This window comes from Euphorbia lathyris, chromosome 1 (genome assembly GCF_963576675.1).
Source record: "Euphorbia lathyris chromosome 1, ddEupLath1.1, whole genome shotgun sequence".
Classification (NCBI taxonomy): Eukaryota; Viridiplantae; Streptophyta; class Magnoliopsida; order Malpighiales; family Euphorbiaceae; genus Euphorbia; species Euphorbia lathyris.
In genome coordinates, this window is record NC_088910.1 from 34,910,743 (window position 1) to 34,935,521 (window position 24,779).

Sequence of the window (24,779 nt, forward strand, 5' to 3'; positions counted from 1 at the left end):
CAATTTATCGAACACCTCTCCCTTTCCAACTCTATTCGATTGGAAACGATCAAAAAGCTTAGTAAGTTGCTTGCAATCGTTCCTTGAAACTACATTTCTCACACTGTTCGGATACTTAGTGGCCAAAATTGTGGCAAAATGAACACCACCGACAAATGGAGTGTTTATATAGAAGGTCGGGATGAGAAGCAAGAGCTTTTCCGCTTTTTTGTTTTTTGAATGTAGGTCGTTTCCGCTTTCTTTATTTTCAGTAATTCAAAGGACATTTATAAATGAACCTACTTCTATTCCATAATGGCATCACTTTAAAGGTTCATTAAAGTCTACTTAGGACTTGTTTGGTTTACATGATGTTTGCTGTTGAAAAAAGTTGCTAGTCGAAAAAGCACCGATTCACTACTTTTATAAAAAAGTTACTTTTGACGAGCTTTGACCGAGCCGAGCTTTGACCGAATCTGACCGAGCGTTGACCAAGCCGAGCTTTAATCAAGCTTCTAACGGACTTTAACCCGATTCATCATACATGCATAGATTAAGTAGCGTTGAAACATAAAAAAATTAACCCAAAAAATTAAGCCTCCTCCGGATTTGGCAGTTACTTTGGAAAATCGGATGCGAGAAGACATGAAACGTTCGAATACCTTATTTGTACACACAGATGCTTCCTTTATAAGTAGTACAGGAATGGATCAATAGGTGGGCCAGTACACAAGGACGACATATATTATGGGTCCTTTGTGGCCAAAGTAGCCGAGATGACATGCTATCCAAAATTAAAGTTCCTTTAACACTAAAAGTATATGATATAATTCTGACATTTAGTATAATATTTCCAGGTTACAAAAAAAATCTCAAGCTTAATACAAGTAACTATCCTAGGAAGTCTATTTGCCATAAGCGTTCATATTCGCTCTTAAGATCAGCCCTCAAAGCTTCACACTTCTTACAATTGAATTTAGTATGGTTGTGCTTGCCGCACACCATCAAATTCCAGATATCATGTTCTTGAGTGAAAATTAGTATCTTCGTACCGTTAACGTCTAGTACGTTATGTTCTATGTCCTTCAAATCCTCCTTCATGTGAAGATATGCGGATTTAACCAAAAAATCAACCACTCTAATGGAGTATCTAGGGGTCCAATTCAATACAAAGTTCAATTTCTTCGAAGCCATGAACTGCTTAACATCCCGCACCATCTTGGACAATTTATCGAACACCTCTCCCTTTCCAACTCTATTCGATTGGAAACGATCAAAAAGCTTAGTAAGTTGCTTGCAATCGCTCTTTGAAACTACATTTCTCACACTGTTCGGATACTTATTGGCCAAAATTGTGGCAAAATGAACACCACCGACAAATGGAGTGTTTATATAGAAGGTCGGGATGAGAAGCAAGAGCTTTTCCGCTTTTTTGTTTTTTGAATGTAGGTCGTTTCCGCTTTCTTTATTTTCAGTAATTCAAAGGACATTTATAAACGAACCTACTTCTATTCCATAATGGCATCACTTTAAAGGTTCATTAAAGTCTACTTAGGACTTGTTTGGTTTACATGATGTTTGCTGTTGAAAAAAGTTGCTAGTCGAAAAAGCACCGATTCACTACTTTTATAAAAAAGTTACTTTTGACGAGCTTTGACCGAGCCGAGCTTTGACCGAATCTGACCGAGCGTTGACCAAGCCGAGCTTTAATCAAGCTTCTAACGGACTTTAACCCGATTCATCATACATGCATAGATTAAGTAGCGTTGAAACATAAAAAAATTAACCCAAAAAATTAAGCCTCCTCCGGATTTGGAAGTTACTTAGGAAAATCGGATGCGAGAAGACATGGAACGTTCGAATACCTTATTTGTACACACAGATGCTTCCTTTATAAGTAGTACAAGAATGGATCAATAGGTGGGTCATTACACAAGGACGACATATATTATGGGTCCTTTGTGGCCAAAGTAGTCGAGATGACATGCTATCCAGAATTAAAGTTCCTTTAACACTAAAAGTATATGATATAATTCTGACATTTAGTATAATATTTCCAGGTTACAAAAAAAATCTCAACCTTAATACAAGTAACTATCCTGGGAAGTCTATTTTCCATAAGCGTTCATATTCGCTCTTAAGATCAGCCCTCAAAGCTTCACACTTCTTACAATTGAATTTAGTATGATTGTGCTCGCCGCACACCATCAAATTCCACATATCATGTTCTTGAGTGAAAATTAGTATCTATGTACCGTTAACGTCTACTACGTTATGTTCTATGTCCTTCAAATCCTCCTTCATGTGAAGATATGCAGATTTGACCAAAAAATCAACCACTCCAATGGAGTATCTAGGGGTCCAATTCAATACAAAGTTCAATTTCTTCGAAGCCATGAACTGCTTAACATCCCGCACCATCTTGGACAATTTATCGAACACCTCTCCCTTTCCAACTCTATTCGATTGGAAACGATCAAAAAGCTTAGTAAGTTGCTTGCAATCGTTCCTTGAAACTACATTTCTCACACTGTTCGGATACTTAGTGGCCAAAATTGTGGCAAAATGAACACCACCGACAAATGGAGTGTTTATATAGAAGGTCGGGATGAGAAGCAAGAGCTTTTCCGCTTTTTTGTTTTTTGAATGTAGGTCGTTTCCGCTTTCTTTATTTTCAGTAATTCAAAGGACATTTATAAATGAACCTACTTCTATTCCATAATGGCATCACTTTAAAGGTTCATTAAAGTCTACTTAGGACTTGTTTGGTTTACATGATGTTTGCTGTTGAAAAAAGTTGCTAGTCGAAAAAGCACCGATTCACTACTTTTATAAAAAAGTTACTTTTGACGAGCTTTGACCGAGCCGAGCTTTGACCGAATCTGACCGAGCGTTGACCAAGCCGAGCTTTAATCAAGCTTCTAACGGACTTTAACCCGATTCATCATACATGCATAGATTAAGTAGCGTTGAAACATAAAAAAATTAACCCAAAAAATTAAGCCTCCTCCGGATTTGGCAGTTACTTTGGAAAATCGGATGCGAGAAGACATGGAACGTTCGAATACCTTATTTGTACACACAGATGCTTCCTTTATAAGTAGTACAGGAATGGATCAATAGGTGGGCCAGTACACAAGGACGACATATATTATGGGTCCTTTGTGGCCAAAGTAGCCGAGATGACATGCTATCCAAAATTAAAGTTCCTTTAACACTAAAAGTATATGATATAATTCTGACATTTAGTATAATATTTCCAGGTTACAAAAAAAATCTCAACCTTAATACAAGTAACTATCCTAGGAAGTCTATTTGCCATAAGCGTTCATATTCGCTCTTAAGATCAGCCCTCAAAGCTTCACACTTCTTACAATTGAATTTAGTATGGTTGTGCTTGCCGCACACCATCAAATTCCAGATATCATGTTCTTGAGTGAAAATTAGTATCTTCGTACCGTTAACGTCTAGTACGTTATGTTCTATGTCCTTCAAATCCTCCTTCATGTGAAGATATGCGGATTTAACCAAAAAATCAACCACTCTAATGGAGTATCTAGGGGTCCCATTCAATACAAAGTTCAATTTCTTCGAAGCCATGAACTGCTTAACATCCCGCACCATCTTGGATAATTTATCGAACACCTCTCCCTTTCCAACTCTATTCGATTGGAAACGATCAAAAAGCTTAGTAAGTTGCTTGCAATCGCTCTTTGAAACTACATTTCTCACACTGTTCGGATACTTATTGGCCAAAATTGTGGCAAAATGAACACCACCGACAAATGGAGTGTTTATATAGAAGGTCGGGATGAGAAGCAAGAGCTTTTCCGCTTTTTTGTTTTTTGAATGTAGGTCGTTTCCGCTTTCTTTATTTTCAGTAATTCAAAGGACATTTATAAACGAACCTACTTCTATTCCATAATGGCATCACTTTAAAGGTTCATTAAAGTCTACTTAGGACTTGTTTGGTTTACATGATGTTTGCTGTTGGAAAAAGTTGATAGTCGAAAAAGCACCGATTCACTAGTTTTATAAAAAAGTTACTTTTGACGAGCTTTGATCGAGCCGAGCTTTGACCGAATCTGACCGAGCGTTGACCAAGCCGAGCTTTAATCAAGCTTCTAACGGACTTTAACCCGATTCATCATACATGCAATGATTAAGTAGCGTTGAAACATAAAAAAATTAACCCAAAAAATTAAGCCTCCTCCGGATTTGGAAGTTACTTAGGAAAATCGGATGCGAGAAGACATGGAACGTTCGAATACCTTATTTGTACACACAGATGCTTCCTTTATAAGTAGTACAAGAATGGATCAATAGGTGGGTCATTACACAAGGACGACATATATTATGGGTCCTTTGTGGCCAAAGTAGTCGAGATGACATGCTATCCAGAATTAAAGTTCCTTTAACACTAAAAGTATATGATATAATTCTGACATTTAGTATAATATTTCCAGGTTACAAAAAAAATCTCAACCTTAATACAAGTAACTATCCTGGGAAGTCTATTTTCCATAAGCGTTCATATTCGCTCTTAAGATCAGCCCTCAAAGCTTCACACTTCTTACAATTGAATTTAGTATGATTGTGCTCGCCGCACACCATCAAATTCCACATATCATGTTCTTGAGTGAAAATTAGTATCTATGTACCGTTAACGTCTACTACGTTATGTTCTATGTCCTTCAAATCCTCCTTCATGTGAAGATATGCAGATTTGACCAAAAAATCAACCACTCCAATGGAGTATCTAGGGGTCCAATTCAATACAAAGTTCAATTTCTTCGAAGCCATGAACTGCTTAACATCCCGCACCATCTTGGACAATTTATCGAACACCTCTCCCTTTCCAACTCTATTCGATTGGAAACGATCAAAAAGCTTAGTAAGTTGCTTGCAATCGTTCCTTGAAACTACATTTCTCACACTGTTCGGATACTTAGTGGCCAAAATTGTGGCAAAATGAACACCACCGACAAATGGAGTGTTTATATAGAAGGTCGGGATGAGAAGCAAGAGCTTTTCCGCTTTTTTGTTTTTTGAATGTAGGTCGTTTCCGCTTTCTTTATTTTCAGTAATTCAAAGGACATTTATAAATGAACCTACTTCTATTCCATAATGGCATCACTTTAAAGGTTCATTAAAGTCTACTTAGGACTTGTTTGGTTTACATGATGTTTGCTGTTGAAAAAAGTTGCTAGTCGAAAAAGCACCGATTCACTACTTTTATAAAAAAGTTACTTTTGACGAGCTTTGACCGAGCCGAGCTTTGACCGAATCTGACCGAGCGTTGACCAAGCCGAGCTTTAATCAAGCTTCTAACGGACTTTAACCCGATTCATCATACATGCATAGATTAAGTAGCGTTGAAACATAAAAAAATTAACCCAAAAAATTAAGCCTCCTCCGGATTTGGCAGTTACTTTGGAAAATCGGATGCGAGAAGACATGAAACGTTCGAATACCTTATTTGTACACACAGATGCTTCCTTTATAAGTAGTACAGGAATGGATCAATAGGTGGGCCAGTACACAAGGACGACATATATTATGGGTCCTTTGTGGCCAAAGTAGCCGAGATGACATGCTATCCAAAATTAAAGTTCCTTTAACACTAAAAGTATATGATATAATTCTGACATTTAGTATAATATTTCCAGGTTACAAAAAAAATCTCAAGCTTAATACAAGTAACTATCCTAGGAAGTCTATTTGCCATAAGCGTTCATATTCGCTCTTAAGATCAGCCCTCAAAGCTTCACACTTCTTACAATTGAATTTAGTATGCTTGTGCTTGCCGCACACCATCAAATTCCAGATATCATGTTCTTGAATGAAAATTAGTATCTTCGTACCGTTAACGTCTAGTACATTATGTTCTATGTCCTTCAAATCCTCCTTCATGTGAAGATATGCGGATTTGACCAAAAAATCAACCACTCTAATGGAGTATTTAGGGGTCCAATTCAATACAAAGTTCAATTTCTTCGAAGCCATGAACTGCTTAACATCCCGTACCATCTTGGACAATTTATCGAACACCTCTCCCTTTCCAACTCTATTCGATTGGAAACGATCAAAAAGCTTAGTAAGGTGCTTGCAATCGCTCATTGAAACTACATTTCTCACACTGTTCGGATACTTAGTGGCCAAAATTGTGGCAAAATGAACACCACCGACAAATGGAGTGTTTATATAGAAGGTCGGGATGAGAAGCAAGAGCTTTTCCGCTTTTTTGTTTTTTGAATGTAGGTCGTTTCCGCTTTCTTTATTTTCAGTAATTCAAAGGACATTTATAAACGAACCTACTTCTATTCCATAATGGCATCACTTTAAAGGTTCATTAAAGTCTACTTAGGACTTGTTTGGTTTACATGATGTTTGCTGTTGGAAAAAGTTGATAGTCGAAAAAGCACCGATTCACTACTTTTATAAAAAAGTTACTTTTGACGAGCTTTGACCGAGCCGAGCTTTGACCGAATCTGACCGAGCGTTGACCAAGCCGAGCTTTAATCAAGCTTCTAACGGACTTTAACCCGATTCATCATACATGCATAGATTAAGTAGCGTTGAAACATAAAAAAATTAACCCAAAAAATTAAGCCTCCTCCGGATTTGGCAGTTACTTTGGAAAATCGGATGCGAGAAGACATAAAACATTCGAATACCTTATTTGTACACACAGATGCTTCCTTTATAAGTAGTACAGGAATGGATCAATAGGTGGACCAGTACACAAGGACGACATATATTATGGGTCCTTTGTGGCCAAAGTAGCCGAGATGACATGCTATCCAAAATTAAAGTTCCTTTAACACTAAAAGTATATGATATAATTCTGACATTTAGTATAATATTTCCAGGTTACAAAAAAAATCTCAACCTTAATACAAGTAACTATCCTGGGAAGTCTATTTTCCACAAGCATTCATATTCGCTCTTAAGATCAGCCCTCAAAGCTTCACACTTCTTACAATTGAATTTAGTATGATTGTGCTCGCCGCACACCATCAAATTCCACATATCATGTTCTTGAGTGAAAATTAGTATCTTCGTACCGTTAACGTCTAGTACGTTATGTTCTATGTCCTTCAAATCCTCCTTCATGTGAAGATATGCAGATTTGACCAAAAAATCAACCACTCCAATGGAGTATCTAGGGGTCCAATTCAATACAAAGTTCAATTTCTTCGAAGCCATGAACTGCTTAACATCCCGCACCATCTTGGACAATTTATCGAACACCTCTCCCTTTCCAACTCTATTCGATTGGAAACGATCAAAAAGCTTAGTAAGTTGCTTGCAATCGTTCCTTGAAACTACATTTCTCACACTGTTCGGATACTTAGTGGCCAAAATTGTGGCAAAATGAACACCACCGACAAATGGAGTGTTTATATAGAAGGTCGGGATGAGAAGCAAGAGCTTTTCTGCTTTTTTGTTTTTTGAATGTAGGTCGTTTCCGCTTTCTTTATTTTCAGTAATTCAAAGGACATTTATAAATGAACCTACTTCTATTCCATAATGGCATCACTTTAAAGGTTCATTAAAGTCTACTTAGGACTTGTTTGGTTTACATGATGTTTGCTGTTGAAAAAAGTTGCTAGTCGAAAAAGCACCGATTCACTACTTTTATAAAAAAGTTACTTTTGACGAGCTTTGACCGAGCCGAGCTTTGACCGAATCTGACCGAGCGTTGACCAAGCCGAGCTTTAATCAAGCTTCTAACGGACTTTAACGCGATTCATCATACATGCATAGATTAAGTAGCGTTGAAACATAAAAAAATTAACCCAAAAAATTAAGCCTCCTCCGGATTTGGCAGTTACTTTGGAAAATCGGATGCGAGAAGACATGAAACGTTCGAATACCTTATTTGTACACACAGATGCTTCCTTTATAAGTAGTACAGGAATGGATCAATAGGTGGGCCAGTACACAAGGACGACATATATTATGGGTCCTTTGTGGCCAAAGTAGCCGAGATGACATGCTATCCAAAATTAAAGTTCCTTTAACACTAAAAGTATATGATATAATTCTGACATTTAGTATAATATTTCCAGGTTACAAAAAAAATCTCAAGCTTAATACAAGTAACTATCCTAGGAAGTCTATTTGCCATAAGCGTTCATATTCGCTCTTAAGATCAGCCCTCAAAGCTTCACACTTCTTACAATTGAATTTAGTATGGTTGTGCTTGCCGCACACCATCAAATTCCAGATATCATGTTCTTGAGTGAAAATTAGTATCTTCGTACCGTTAACGTCTAGTACGTTATGTTCTATGTCCTTCAAATCCTCCTTCATGTGAAGATATGCGGATTTGACCAAAAAATCAACCACTCTAATGGAGTATTTAGGGGTCCAATTCAACACAAAGTTCAATTTCTTCGAAGCCATGAACTGCTTAACATCCCGTACCATCTTGGACAATTTATCGAACACCTCTCCCTTTCCAACTCTATTCGATTGGAAACGATCAAAAAGCTTAGTAAGGTGCTTGCAATCGCTCATTGAAACTACATTTCTCACACTGTTCGGATACTTAGTGGCCAAAATTGTGGCAAAATGAACACCACTGACAAATGGAGTGTTTATATAGAAGGTCGGGATGAGAAGCAAGAGCTTTTCCGCTTTTTTGTTTTTTGAATGTAGGTCGTTTCCGCTTTCTTTATTTTCAGTAATTCAAAGGACATTTATAAACGAACCTACTTCTATTCCATAATGGCATCACTTTAAAGGTTCATTAAAGTCTACTTAGGACTTGTTTCGTTTACATGATGTTTGCTGTTGGAAAAAGTTGATAGTCGAAAAAGCACCGATTCACTACTTTTATAAAAAAGTTACTTTTGACGAGCTTTGACCGAGCCGAGCTTTGACCGAATCTGACCGAGCGTTGACCAAGCCGAGCTTTAATCAAGCTTCTAACGGACTTTAACCCGATTCATCATACGATAGATTAAGTAGCGTTGAAACATAAAAAAATTAACCCAAAAAATTAAGCCTCCTCTGGATTTGGCAGTTACTTTGGAAAATCGGATGCGAGAAGACATGGAACGTTCGAATACCTTATTTGTACACACAGATTCTTCCTTTATAAGTAGTACATGAATGGATCAATAGGTGGGCCAGTACACAAGGACGAAATATATTATGGGTCCTTTGTGGCCAAAGTAGCCGAGATGACATGCTATCCAAAATTAAAGTTCCTTTAACACTAAAAGTATATGATATAATTCTGACATTTAGTATAATATTTCCAGGTTACAAAAAAAATCTCAAGCTTAATACAAGTAACTATCCTGGGAAGTCTATTTTCCATAAGCGTTCATATTCGCTCTTAAGATTAGCCCTCAAAGCTTCACACTTCTTACAATTGAATTTAGTATGGTTGTGCTCGCCGCACACCATCAAATTCCACATATCATGTTCTTGAGTGAAAATTAGTATCTTCGTACCGTTAACGTCTAGTACGTTATGTTCTATGTCCTTCAAATCCTCCTTCATGTGAAGATATGCGGATTTGACCAAAAAATCAACCACTCTAATGGAGTATCTAGGGGTCCAATTCAATACAAAGTTCAATTTCTTCGAAGCCATGAACTGCTTAACATCCCGCACCATCTTGGACAATTTATCGAACACCTCTCCCTTTCCAACTCTATTCGATTAGAAACGATCAAAAAGCTTAGTAAGTTGCTTGCAATCGCTCATTGAAACTACATTTCTCACACTGTTCGGATACTTAGTGGCCAAAATTGTGGCAAAATGAACACCACCGACAAATGGAGTGTTTATATAGAAGGTCGGGATGAGAAGCAAGAGCTTTTCCGCTTTTTTGTTTTTTGAATGTAGGTCGTTTCCGCTTTCTTTATTTTCAGTAATTCAAAGGACATTTATAAACGAACCTACTTCTATTCCATAATGGCATCACTTTAAAGGTTCATTAAAGTCTACTTAGGACTTGTTTGGTTTACATGATGTTTGCTGTAATTCAAAGGACATTCCAATAATTGTTGACTTTGCCCATTGATTATTTATGTATGAGTTCCAATAATTGTTTATTTATTAATGGTTAAAAACCGAAATAAAAGGTTAACCGACCGAATAATTGGTTAACCGATTAGTGGTTAACCGAATTTAATGGACTAGTGTATGGTTAGTATATTTCAAAAACCGAAAAAATGGTTAACCGGCCGAATTAACCTTAATGGACTGGTTAACCGACCACGTGCACCCCTACAAGTAACTATCCTGGGAAGTCTATTTTCCATAAGCATTCATATTCGCTCTTAAGATCAGCCCTCAAAGCTTCACACTTCTTACAATTGAATTTAGTATGATTGTGCTCGCCGCACACCATCAAATTCCACATATCATGATCTTGAGTGAAAATTAGTATCTTCGTACCGTTAACGTCTAGTACGTTATGTTCTATGTCCTTCAAATCCTACTTCATGTGAAGATGTGCGGATTTGACCAAAAAATCAACCACTCTAATGGAGTATCTAGGGGTCCAATTCAATACAAAGTTCAATTTCTTCGAAGCCATAAACTGCTTAACATCCCGCACCATCTTGGACAATTTATCGAACACCTCTCCCTTTCCAACTCTATTCGATTGGAAACGATCAAAAAACTTAGTAAGCTGCTTGCAATCGCTCATTGAAACTACATTTCTCACACTGTTCGGATACTTAGTGGCCAAAATTGTGGCAAAATGAACACCACCGACAAATGGAGTGTTTATATAGAAGGTCGGGATGAGAAGCAAGAGTTTTTCCGCTTTTTTGTTTTTTGAATGTAGGTCGTCTCCGCTTTCTTTATTTTTAGTAATTCAAAGGACATTTATAAACAAACCTACTTCTATTCCATAATGGCATCACTTTAAAGGTTCATTAAAGTCTACTTAGGACTTGTTTGGTTTACATGATGTTTGCTGTTGGAAAAAGTTGTTAGTCGAAAAAGCAACGATTCCCTACTTTTATAAAAAAGTTACTTTTGACGAGCTTTGACCGAGCCGAGCTTTGACCGAATCTGACCGAGCGTTGACCAAGCCGAGCTTTAATCAAGCTTCTAACGGACTTTAACCCGATTCATCATACATGCATAGATTAAGTAGCGTTGAAACATAAAAAAATTAACCCAAAAAATTAAGCCTCCTCCGGATTTGGCAGTTACTTTGGAAAATCGGATGCGAGAAGACATGAAACGTTCGAATACCTTATTTGTACACACAGATGCTTCCTTTATAAGTAGTACAGGAATGGATCAATAGGTGGGCCAGTACACAAGGACGACATATATTATGGGTCCTTTGTGGCCAAAGTAGCCGAGATGACATGCTATCCAAAATTAAAGTTCCTTTAACACTAAAAGTATATGATATAATTCTGACATTTAGTATAATATTTCCAGGTTACAAAAAAAATCTCAAGCTTAATACAAGTAACTATCCTGGGAAGTCTATTTGCCATAAGCGTTCATATTCGCTCTTAAGATCAGCCCTCAAAGCTTCACACTTCTTACAATTGAATTTAGTATGGTTGTGCTCGCCGCACACCATCAAATTCCACATATCATGTTCTTGAGTGAAAATTAGTATCTTTGTACCGTTAACGTCTAGTACGTTATGTTCTATGTCCTTCAAATCCTCCTTCATGTGAAGACATGCGGATTTGACCAAAAAATCAACCACTCTAATGGAGTATCTAGGGGTCCAATTCAATACAAAGTTCAATTTCTTCGAAGCCATAAACTGCTTAACATCCCGCACCATCTTGGACAATTTATCGAACACCTCTCCCTTTCCAACTCTATTCGATTGGAAACGATCAAAAAACTTAGTAAGCTGCTTGCAATCGCTCATTGAAACTACATTTCTCACACTGTTCGGATACTTAGTGGCCAAAATTGTGGCAAAATGAACACCACCGACAAATGGAGTGTTTATATAGAAGGCCGGGATGAGAAGCAAGAGCTTTCCCGCTTTTTTATTTTTTGAATGTAGGTCGTTTCCGCTTTCTTTATTTTCAGTAATTCAAAGGACATTTATAAACGAACCTACTTCTATTCCATAATGGCATCACTTTAAAGGTTCATTAAAATCTACTTAGGACTTGTTTGGTTTACATGATGTTTGCTGTTGGAAAAAGTTGCTAGTCGAAAAAGCACCGATTCCCTACTTTTATAAAAAAGTTACTTTTGACGAGCTTTGACCGAATCTGACCGAGCGTTGACCAAGCCGAGCTTTAATCAACCTTCTAATGGACTTTAACCCGATTCATCATACATGCATAGATTAAGTAGCGTTGAAACATAAAAAAATTAACCCAAAAAATTAAGCCTCCTCTGGATTTGACAGTTACTTTGGAAAATCGGATGCGAGAAGACATGAAACGTTCGAATACCTTATTTGTACACACAGATGCTTCCTTTATAAGTAGTACAGGAATGGATCAATAGGTGGGCCAATACACAAGGACGACATATATTATGGGTCCTTTGTGGCCAAAGTAGCCGAGATGACATGCTATCCAATATTAAAGTTCCTTTAACACTAAAAGTATATGATATAATTCTGACATTTAGTATAATATTTCCAGGTTACAAAAACAAACTCAAGCTTAATACAAGTAACTATCCTGGGAAGTCTATTTTCCATAAGCGTTCATATTCGCTCTTAAGATCAGCCCTCAAAGCTTCACACTTCTTACAATTGAATTTAGTATGGTTGTGCTAGCCGCACACCATCAAATTCCACATATCATGTTCTTGAGTGAAAATTAGTATCTTCGTACCGTTAACGTCTAGTACGTTATGTTCTATGTCCTTCAAATCCTCCTTCATGTGAAGATATACGGATTTGACCAAAAAATCAACCACTCTAATGGAGTATCTAGGGGTCCAATTCAATACAAAGTTCAATTTCTTCAAAGCCATGAACTGCTTAACATATCGCACCATCTTGGACAATTTATCGAACACCTCTCCCTTTCCAACTCTATTCGATTGGAAACGATCAAAAAGCTTAGTAAGTTACTTGCAATCGCTCATTGAAACTACATTTCTCACACTGTTCGGATACTTAGTGGCCAAAATTGTGGCAAAATGAACACCACCGACAAATGGAGTGTTTATATAGAAGGTCGGGATGAGAAGCAAGAGCTTTCCCGCTTTTTTGTTTTTTGAATGTAGGCCGTTTCCGCTTTCTTTATTTTTAGTAATTCAAAGGACATTTCTAAACGAACCTACTTCTATTCCATAATGGCATCACTTTAAAGGTTCATTAAAGTCTACTTAGGACTTGTTTGGTTTACATGATGTTTGCTGTTGGAAAAAGTTGCTAGTCGAAAAAGCACCGATTCCCTAATTTTATAAAAAAAGTTACTTTTGACGAGCTTTGACCGAGCTGAGCTTTGACCGAATCTGACCGAGCGTTGACCAAGCCGAGCTTTAATCAAGCTTCTAACGGACTTTAACCTAATTCATCATACACGCATAGATTAAGTAGCGTTGAAACATAAAAAAAATTAACCTAAAAAATTAAGCCTCCTCCGGATTTGGCAGTTACTTTGGAAAATCGGATGCGAGAAGACATGGAACGTTCGAATACCTTATTTGTACACACAGATTCTTCCTTTATAAGTAGTACAGGAATGGATCAATAGGTGGGCCAGTACACAAGGACGACATATATTATGGGTCCTTTGTGGCCAAAGTAGCCGAGATGACATGCTATCCAATATTAAAGTTCCTTTAACACTAAAAGTATATGATATAATTCTGACATTTAGTATAATATTTCCAGGTTACAAAAAAAAAACTCAAGCTTAATACAAGTAACTATCCTGGGAAGTCTATTTTCCATAAGCGTTCATATTCGCACTTAAGATCAGCCCTCAAAGCTTCACACTTCTTACAATTGAATTTAGTATGGTTGTGCTCGCCGCACACCATCAAATTCCACATATCATGTTCTTGAGTGAAAATTAGTATCTTCGTACCGTTAACGTCTAGTACGTTATGTTCTATGTCCTTCAAATCCTCCTTCATGTGAAGATATGCGGATTTGACCAAAAAATCAACCACTCTAATGGAGTATCTAGGGGTCCAATTCAATACAAAGTTCAATTTCTTCAAAGCCATGAACTGCTTAACATCTCGCACCATCTTGGACAATTTATCGAACACCTCTCCCTTTCCAACTCTATTCGATTGGAAACGATCAAAAAACTTAGTAAGGTGCTTGCAATCGCTCATTGAAACTACATTTCTCACACTGTTCGGATACTTAGTGGCCAAAATTGTGGCAAAATGAACACCACCGACAAATGGAGTGTTTATATAGAAGGTCGGGATGAGAAGCAAGAGCTTTCCCGCTTTTTTGTTTTTTGAATGTAGGTCGTTTCCGCTTTCTTTATTTTCAGTAATTCAAAGGACATTTATAAACGAACCTACTTCTATTCCATAATGGCATCACTTTAAAGGTTCATTAAAGTCTACTTAGGACTTGTTTGGTTTACATGATGTTTGCTGTTGGAAAAAGTTGCTAGTCGAAAAAGCACCGATTCCCTACTTTTATAAAAAAGTTACTTTTGACGAGCTTTGACCGAGCTGAGCTTTGACCGAATCTGACCGAGCATTGACCAAGCCGAGCTTTAATCAAGCTTCTAACGGACTTTAACCTAATTCATCATACACGCATAGATTAAGTAGCGTTGAAACATAAAAAAAATTAACCTAAAAAATTAAGCCTCCTCCGGATTTGGCAGTTACTTTGGAAAATCGGATGCGAGAAGACATGGAACGTTCGAATACCTTATTTGTACACACAGATTCTTCCTTTATAAGTAGTACAGGAATGGATCAATAGGTGGGCCAGTACACAAGGACGACATATATTATGGGTCCTTTGTGGCCAAAGTAGCCGAGATGACATGCTATCTAATATTAAAGTTCCTTTAACACTAAAAGTATATGATATAATTCTGACATTTAGTATAATATTTCCAGGTTACAAAAAAAAAACTCAAGCTTAATACAAGTAACTATCCTGGGAAGTCTATTTTCCATAAGCGTTCATATTCGCTCTTAAGATCAGCCCTCAAAGCTTCACACTTCTTACAATTGAATTTAGTATGGTTGTGCTCGCCGCACACCATCAAATTCCACATATCATGTTCTTGAGTGAAAATTAGTATCTTCGTACCGTTAACGTCTAGTACGTTATGTTCTATGTCCTTCAAATCCTCCTTCATGTGAAGATATGCGGATTTCACCAAAAAATCAACCACTCTAATGGAGTATCTAGGGGTCCAATTCAATACAAAGTTCAATTTCTTCAAAGCCATGAACTGCTTAACATCTCGCACCATCTTGGACAATTTATCGAACACCTCTCCCTTTCCAACTCTATTCGATTGGAAACGATCAAAAAACTTAGTAAGGTGCTTGCAATCGCTCATTGAAACTACATTTCTCACACTGTTCGGATACTTAGTGGGCAAAATTGTGGCAAAATGAACACCACCGACAAATGGAGTGTTTATATAGAAGGTCGGGATGAGAAGCAAGAGCTTTCCCGCTTTTTTGTTTTTTGAATGTAGGTCGTTTCCGCTTTCTTTATTTTCAGTAATTCAAAGGACATTTATAAACGAACCTACTTCTATTCCATAATGGCATCACTTTAAAGGTTCATTAAAGTCTACTTAGGACTTGTTTGGTTTACATGATGTTTGCTGTTGGAAAAAGTTGCTAGTCGAAAAAGCACTGATTCCCTACTTTTATAAAAAAGTTACTTTTGACGAGCTTTGACCGAGCCGAGCTTTGACTGAATCTGACCGAGCGTTGACCAAGCCGAGCTTTAATCAACCTTCTAACGGACTTTAACCCGATTCATCATACATGCATAGATTAAGTAGCGTTGAAACATAAAAAAATTAACCCAAAAAATTAAGCCTCCTCTGGATTTGACAGTTACTTTGGAAAATCGGATGCGAGAAGACATGAAATGTTCGAATACCTTATTTGTACACACAGATGCTTCCTTTATAAGTAGTACAGGAATGGATCAATAAGTGGGCCAGTACACAAGGACGACATATATTATGGGTCCTTTGTGGCCAAAGTAGCCGAGATGACATGCTATCCAAAATTAAAGTTCCTTTAACACTAAAAGTATATGATATAATTCTGACATTTAGTATAATATTTCCAGGTTACAAAAAAAAACTCAAGCTTAATACAAGTAACTATATTGGGAAGTCTATTTTCCATAAGCGTTCATATTCGCTCTTAAGATCAGCCCTCAAAGCTTCACACTTCTTACAATTGAATTTAGTATGGTTGTGCTCGCCGCACACCATCAAATTCCACATATCATGTTCTTGAGTGAAAATTAGTATCTTCGTACCGTTAACGTCTAGTACGTTATGTTCTATGTCCTTCAAATCCTCCTTCATGTGAAGATATGCGGATTTGACCAAAAAATCAACCACTCTAATGGAGTATCTAGGGGTCCTATTCAATACAAAGTTCAATTTCTTCAAAGCCATGAACTGCTTAACATATCGCACCATCTTGGACAATTTATCGAACACCTCTCCCTTTCCAACTCTATTCGATTGGAAACGATCAAAAAGCTTAGTAAGTTGCTTGCAATCGCTCATTGAAACTACATTTCTCACACTGTTCGGATACTTAGTGGCCAAAATTGTGGCAAAATGAACACCACCGACAAATGGAGTGTTTATATAGAAGGTCGGGATGAGAAGCAAGAGCTTTCCCGCTTTTTTGTTTTTTGAATGTAGGTCGTTTCCGCTTTCTTTATTTTTAGTAATTCAAAGGACATTTCTAAACGAACCTACTTCTATTCCATAATGGCATCACTTTAAAGGTTCATTAAAGTCTACTTAGGACTTGTTTGGTTTACATGATGTTTGCTGTTGGAAAAAGTTGCTAGTCGAAAAAGCACCGATTCCCTACTTTTATAAAAAAAGTTACTTTTGACGAGCTTTGACCGAGCTGAGCTTTGATCGAATCTGACCGAGCGTTGACCAAGCCGAGCTTTAATCAAGCTTCTAACGGACTTTAACCCGATTCATCATACACGCATAGATTAAGTAGCGTTGAAACATAAAAAAATTAACCCAAAAAATTAAGCCTCCTCTGGATTTGGCAGTTACTTTGGAAAATCGGACGCGAGAAGACATGGAACGTTCGAATACCTTATTTGTACACACATATGCTTCCTTTATAAGTAGTACAGGAATGGATCAATAGGTGGGCCAGTACACAAGGACGACATATATTACGGGTCCTTTGTGGCCAAAGTAGCCGAGATGACATGCTATCCAAAATTAAAGTTCCTTTAGCACTAAAAGTATATGATATAATTCTGACATTTAGTATAATATTTCCAGGTTACAAAAAAATCTCAAGCTTAATACAAGTAACTATCCTGGGAAGTCTATTTTCCATAAGCGTTCATATTCGCTCTTAAGATCAGCCCTCAAAGCTTCACACTTCTTACAATTGAATTTAGTATGGTTGTGCTCGCCGCACACCATGAAATTCCACATATCATGTTCTTGAGTGAAAATTAGTATCTTCGTACCGTTAACGTCTAGTACGTTATGTTCTATGTCCTTCAAATCCTCCTTCATGTGAAGATATGCGGATTTGACCAAAAAATCAACCACTCTAATGGAGTATCTAGGGGTCCAATTCAATACAAAGTTCAATTTCTTCGAAGCCATGAACTGCTTAACATCCTGCACCGTCTTGGACAATTTATCGAACACCTCTCCCTTTCCAACTCTATTCGATTGGAAACGATAAAAAAGCTTAGTAAGTTGCTTGCAATCGCTCATTGAAACTACATTTCTCACACTGTTTGGATACTTAGTGGCCAAAATTGTGGCAAAATGAACACCACCGACAAATGGAGTGTTTATATAGAAGGTCGGGATGAGAAGCAAGAGCTTTCCCGCTTTTTTGTTTTTTGAATGTAGGTCGTTTCTGCTTTCTTTATTTTCAGTAATTCAAAGGACATTTATAAACGAACCTACTTCTATTCCATAATGGCATCACTTTAAAGGTTCATTAAAGTCTACTTAGGACTTGTTTGGTTTACATGATGTTTCCTGTTGGAAAAAGTTGCTAGTCGAAAAAGCACTGATTCCATACTTTTATAAAAAAGTTACTTTTGACGAGCTTTGACCGAGCCGAGCTTTGACCGAATCTGACCGAGCGTTGACCAAGCCGAGCTTTAATCAAGCTTCTAACGGACTTTAACCCGATTCATCATACATGCATAGATTAAGTAGCGTTGAAACATAAAAAAATTAACCCAAAAAATTAAGCCTCCTCCGGATTTGGCTGTTACTTTGGAAAATCGGATGCGAGAAGACATGGAACGTTCGAATACCTTATTTGTACACACAGATGCTTCCTTTATAAGTAGTACAATAATGGATCAATAGGTGGGCCAGTACATAAGGACGACATATATTATGGATCCTTTGTGGCAAAAGTAGCCGAGATGACATGCTATCCAAAATTAAAGTTCCTTTAACACCAAAAGTATATGTTATAATTCTGACATTTAGTATAATATTTCTAGGTTACAAAAAAAATCTCAAGCTTAATACAAGTAACTATCCTGGGAAGTCTATTTTCCATAAGCTTTGATATTCGCTCTTAAGATCAGCCTTCAAAGCTTCACACATCTTACAATTGAATTTAGTATGGTTGTGCTCGCCGCACACCATCAAATTCCATATATCATGTTCTTGAGTGAAAATTAGTATCTTCGTACCGTTAACGTCTAGTACGTTATGTTCTATGTCCTTCAAATCCTCCTTCATGTGAAGATATGCGGATTTGACCAAAAAATCAACCACTCCAATGGAGTATCTAGGGGTCCAATTCAATACAAAGTTCAATATCTTCGAAGCCATGAACTGCTTAACATCCCGCACCATCTTGGACAATTTATCGAACACCTCTCCCTTTCCAACTCTTTTCGATTGGAAACGATAAAAAAGCTTAGTAAGTTGCTTGCAATCGCTCATTGAAACTATATTTCTCACACTGTTCGGATACTTAGTGGCCAAAATTGTGGCAAAATGAACACCACCGACAAATGGAGTGTTTATATAGAAGGTCGGGATGAGAAGCAAGAGCTTTCCCGCTTTTTTGTTTTTTGAATGTAGGACATTTCTGCTTTCTTTATTTTTAGTAATTCAAAGGACATTTATAAATGAACCTACTTCTATTCCATAATGGCATCACTTTAAAGGTTCATTAAAGTCTACTTAGGACTTGTTTGGTTTACATGATGTTTGCTGTTGGAAAAAGTTGCTAGTCGAAAAAGCACTGATTCCATACTTTTATAAAAAAGTTACTTTTGACGAGCTTTGACCGAGCCGAGCTTTGACCGAATCTGACCGAGCATTGACCAAGCCGAGCTTTAATCAAGCTTCTAACGGACTTTAACCCGATTCATCATACATGCATAGATTAAGTAGCGTTGAAACATAAAAAAAATTAACCCAAAAAATTAAGCCTCCTCCGGATTTGGCAGTTACTTTGGAAAATCGGATGCGAGAAGACATGGAACGTTCGAATACCTTATTTGTACACACAGATGCTTCCTTTATAAGCAGTACAAGAATGGATCAATAGGTGGGCCAGTACACAAGGACGACATATATTATGGGTCCTTTGTGGCCAAAGTAGCCGAGATGACATGCTATCCAAAATTAAAGTTCCTTTAACACTAAAAGTATAAGATATAATTCTGACATTTAGTATAATATTTCCAGGTTACAAAAAAAATCTCAAGCTTAATACAAGTAACTATCCTGGGAAGTCTATTTTCCATAAGCGTTCATATTCGCTCTTAAGATCAGCCCTCAAAGCTTCACACTTCTCACAATTGAATTTAGTATGGTTGTGCTCGGCGCACACCATCAAATTCCACATATCATGTTCTTGAGTGAAAATTAGTATCTTCGTACCGTTAACGTCTAGTACGTTATGTTCTATGTCCTTCAAATCCTCCTTCATATGAAGATATGCAGATTTGACCAAAAAATCAACCACTCCAATGGAGTATCTAGGGGTCCAATTTAATACAAAGTTCAATTTCTTCGAAGCCATGAACTGCTTAACATCCCGCACCATCTTGGACAATTTATCGAACACCTCTCCCTTTCCAACTCTATTCGATTGGAAACGATCAAAAAGCTTAGTAAGTTGCTTGCAATCGTTCCTTGAAACTACATTTCTCACACTGTTCGGATACATAGTGGCCAAAATTGTGGCAAAATGAACACCACCGACAAATGGAGTGTTTATATAGAAGGTCAGGATGAGAAGCAAGAGCTTTCCCGCTTTTTTGTTTTTTGAATGTAGGTCGTTTCCGCTTTCTTTATTTTTAGTAATTCAAAGGACATTTATAAACGAACCTACTTCTATTCCATAATGGCATCACTTTAAAGGTTCATTAAAGTCTACTTAGGACTTGTTTGGTTTACATGATGTTTGCTGTTGGAAAAAGTTGCTAGTCGAAAAAGCACCGATTCCCTACTTTTATAAAAAAGTTACTTTTGACGAGCTTTGAGCGAGCCGAGCTTTGACCGAATCTGACCGAGCGTTGACCAAGCCGAGCTTTAATCAAACTTCTAATGTACTTTAACCTGATTCATCATACATGCATAGATTAAGTAGCGTTGAAACATAAAAAAATTAACCCAAAAAATTAAGCCTCCTCTGGATTTGGCAGTTACTTTGGAAAATCGGATGCGAGAAGACATGGAACGTTCGAATACCTTATTTGTACACACAAATGCTTCCTTTATAAGTAATACAGGAATGGATCAATAGGTGGGCTAGTACACAAGGACGACATATATTATGGGTCCTTTGTGGCCAAAGTAGCCGAGATGACATGCTATCCAATATTAAAGTTCCTTTAACACTAAAAGTATATGATATAATTCTGACATTTAGTATAATATTTCCAGGTTACAAAAAAAATCTCAAACTTAATACAAGTAACTATCCTGGGAAGTCTATTTTCCATAAGCATTCATATCCACTCTTAAGATCAGCCCTCAAAGCTTCACACATCTTACAATTGAATTTAGTATGGTTGTGCTCGCCGCACACTATCAAATTCCACATATCATTTTCTTGAGTGAAAATTAGTATCTTCGTACCGTTAACGTCTAGTACGTTATGTTCTATGTCCTTCAAATCATTCTTCATGTGAAAATATGCGGATTTGACCAAAAAATCAACCACTCTAATTGAGTATCTAGGGGTCCAATTCAATACAAAGTTCAATTTCTTCGAAGCCATGAACTGCTTAACATCCCGCACCATCTTGGACAATTTATCGAACACCTCTCCCTTTCCAACTCTATTCGATGGGAAACGATAAAAAAGCTTAGTAAGTTGCTTGCAATCGCTCATTGAAACTACATTTCTCACACTGTTCGGATACTTAATGGCCAAAATTGTGGCAAAATGAACACCACCGACAAATGGAGTGTTTATATAGAAGGTGGGGATGAGAAGCAAGAGCTTTCCCGCTTTTTTGTTTTTTGAATGTAGGTCGTTTCCGCTTTCTTTATTTTCAGTAATTCAAAGGACATTTATAAACGAACCTACTTCTATTCCATAATGGCATCACTTTAAAGGTTCATTAAAGTCTACTTAGGACTTGTTTGGTTTACATGATGTTTGCTGTTGGAAAAAGTTGCTAGTCGAAAAAGCACCGATTCCCTACTTTTATAAAAAAAGTTACTTTTGACGAGCTTTGAACGAGCCGAACTTTGACCGAATATGACCGAGCGTTGACCAAGCCCAGCTTTAATCAAGCTTCTAACAGACTTTAACCCGATTCATCATACACACATAGATTAAGTAGCGTTGAAACATAAAAAAATTAACCCAAAAAATTAAGCGTCCTCCAGATTTGGCAGTTACTTTGGAAAATCGGATGCGAGAAGACATGGAACGTTCGAATACCTTATTTGTACACACAGATGCTTCCTTTATAAGTAGTACAGGAATGGATCAATAGGTGGGCCAGTACACAAGGACGACATATATTATGGGTCCTTTGTGGCCAAAGTAGCCGAGATGACATGCTATCCACTCTTAAGGTTCCTTTAACACTAAAAGTATATGATATAATTCTGACATTTAGTATAATATTTCCAGGTTACAAAAAAAAATCTCAAGCTTAATACAAGTAACTATCCTGGGAAGTCTATTTTCCATAAGCGTTCATATTCGCTCTTAAGATCAGCCCTCAAAGCTTCACACTTCTTACAATTGAATTTAGTATGGTTGTGCTCGCCGCACACCATCACATTCCACATATCATGTTCTTGAGTGAAAATTAGTATCTTCGTACCGTTAACGTCTAGTACGTTTTGTTCTATGTCCTTCAAATCCTCCTTCATGTGAAGATATGCAGATTTGACCAAAAAATCAACCACTCCAATGGAGTATCTAGGGGTCCAATTCAATACAAAGTTCAATTTCTTCGAAGCCATGAACTGCTTAACATCCCGCACCATCTTGGACAATTTATCGAACACCTCTCCCTTTCCAACTCTATTCGATTGGAAACGATCAAAAAGCTTAGTAAGTTGCTTGCAATCGCTCATTGAAACTACATTTCTCACACTGTTCGGATACTTAGTGGCCAAAATTGTGGCAAAATGAACACCACCGACAAATGGAGTGTTTATATAGAAGGTCGGGATGAGAAGCAAGAGCTTTCCCATTTTTTTGTTTTTTGAATGTAGGATGTTTCCGCTTTCTTTATTTTTAGTAATTCAAAGGACATTTATAAACGAACCTACTTCTATTCCATAATGGCATCACTTTAATGGTTCATTAAAGTCTACTTAGGACTTGTTTGGTTTACATGATGTTTGCTGTTGGAAAAAGTTGCTAGTCGAAAAAGCACCGATTCCCTACTTTTATAAAAAAAATTACTTTTGACGAGCTTTGAACGAGCCGAGCTTTGACCGAATCTGACCGAGCGTTGACCAAGCCGAGCTTTAATCAAGCTTCTAACGGACTTTAACCCGATTCATCATACACGCATAGATTAAGTAGTGTTGAAACATAAAAAAATTAACCCAAAAAATTAAGCCTCCTCCGGATTTGGCAGTTACTTTGGAAAATCGGATGCGAGAAGACATGGAACGTTCGAATACTTTATTTGTACACACAGATGCTTCCTTTATAAGTAGTACATGAATGGATCAATAGGTGGGCCAGTACACAAGGACGACATATATTATGGGTCCTTTGTGGCCAAAGTAGCCGGGATGACATGCTATCCAAAATTAATGTTCCTTTAACACTAAAAGTATATGATATAATTCTGACATTTAGTATAATATTTCCAAGTTACAAAAAAAATCTCAAGCTTAATACAAGTAACTATCCTGTGAAGTATATTTTCCATAAGAGTTCATATTCGCTCTTAAGATCAGCCCTCAAAGCTTCACACTTCTTACAATTGAATTTAGTATGGTTGTGCTCGCCGCACACCATCAAATTCCACATATCATGTTCTTGAGTGAAAATTAGTAGCTTCGTACCGTTAACGTCTAGTACGTTATGTTCTATGTCCTTCAAATCCTCCTTCATGTGAAGATATGCCGATTTAACCAAAAAATCAACCACTCTAATGGAGTATCTAGGGGTCCAATTCAATACAAAGTTCAATTTCTTCGAAGCCATGAACTGCTTAACATCCCGCACCGTCTTGGACAATTTATCGAACACCTCTCCCTTTCCAACTCTATTCGATGGGAAACGATCAAAAAGCTTAGTAAGTTGCTTGCAATCGCTCATTGAAACTACATTTCACACACTGTTCGGATACTTAGTGGCCAAAATTATGGCAAAATGAACACCACCGACAAATGGAGTGTTTATATAGAAGGTGGGGATGAGAAGCAAGAGCTTTCCCGCTTTTTTGTTTTTTGAATGTAGGTCGTTTCCGCTTTCTTTATTTTTAGTAATTCAAAGGACATTTATAAACGAACCTACTTCTATTCCATAATGGCATCACTTTAAAGGTTCATTAAAGTCTACGTAGGACTTGTTTGGTTTACATAATGTTTGCTGTTGGAAAAAGTTGCTAGTCGAAAAAGCACCGATTCCCTACTTTTATAAAAAAAAAGTTACTTTTGATGAGCTTTGACCGAGCCGAGCTTTGACCGAATCTGACCGAGCGTTGACCAAGCCGAACTTTAATCAAGCTTCTAACGGACTTTAACCCGATTCATCATACACGCATATATTAAGTAGCGTTGAAACATAAAAAAATTAACCCAAAAAATTAAGCCTCCTCCGGATTTGGCAGTTACTTTGGAAAATCGGATGTGAGAAGACATGGAACGTTCGAATACCTTATTTGTACACACAGATGCTTCCTTTATAAGTAGTACATGAATGGATCAATAGGTGGGCCAGTACACAAGGACGACATATATTATAGGTCCTTTGTGGCCAAAGTAGCCGAGATGACAAGCTATCCAAAATTAAAGTTCCTTTAACACTAAAAGTATATGATATAATTCTGACATTTAGTATAATATTTCCAAGTTACAAAAAAAATCTCAAGCTTAATATAAGTAACTATCCTGGGAAGTCTATTTTCCATAAGCATTCATATTCGCTCTTAAGATCAGCCCTCAAAGCTTCACACTTCTTACAATTGAATTTAGTATGGTTGTGCTCGCCGC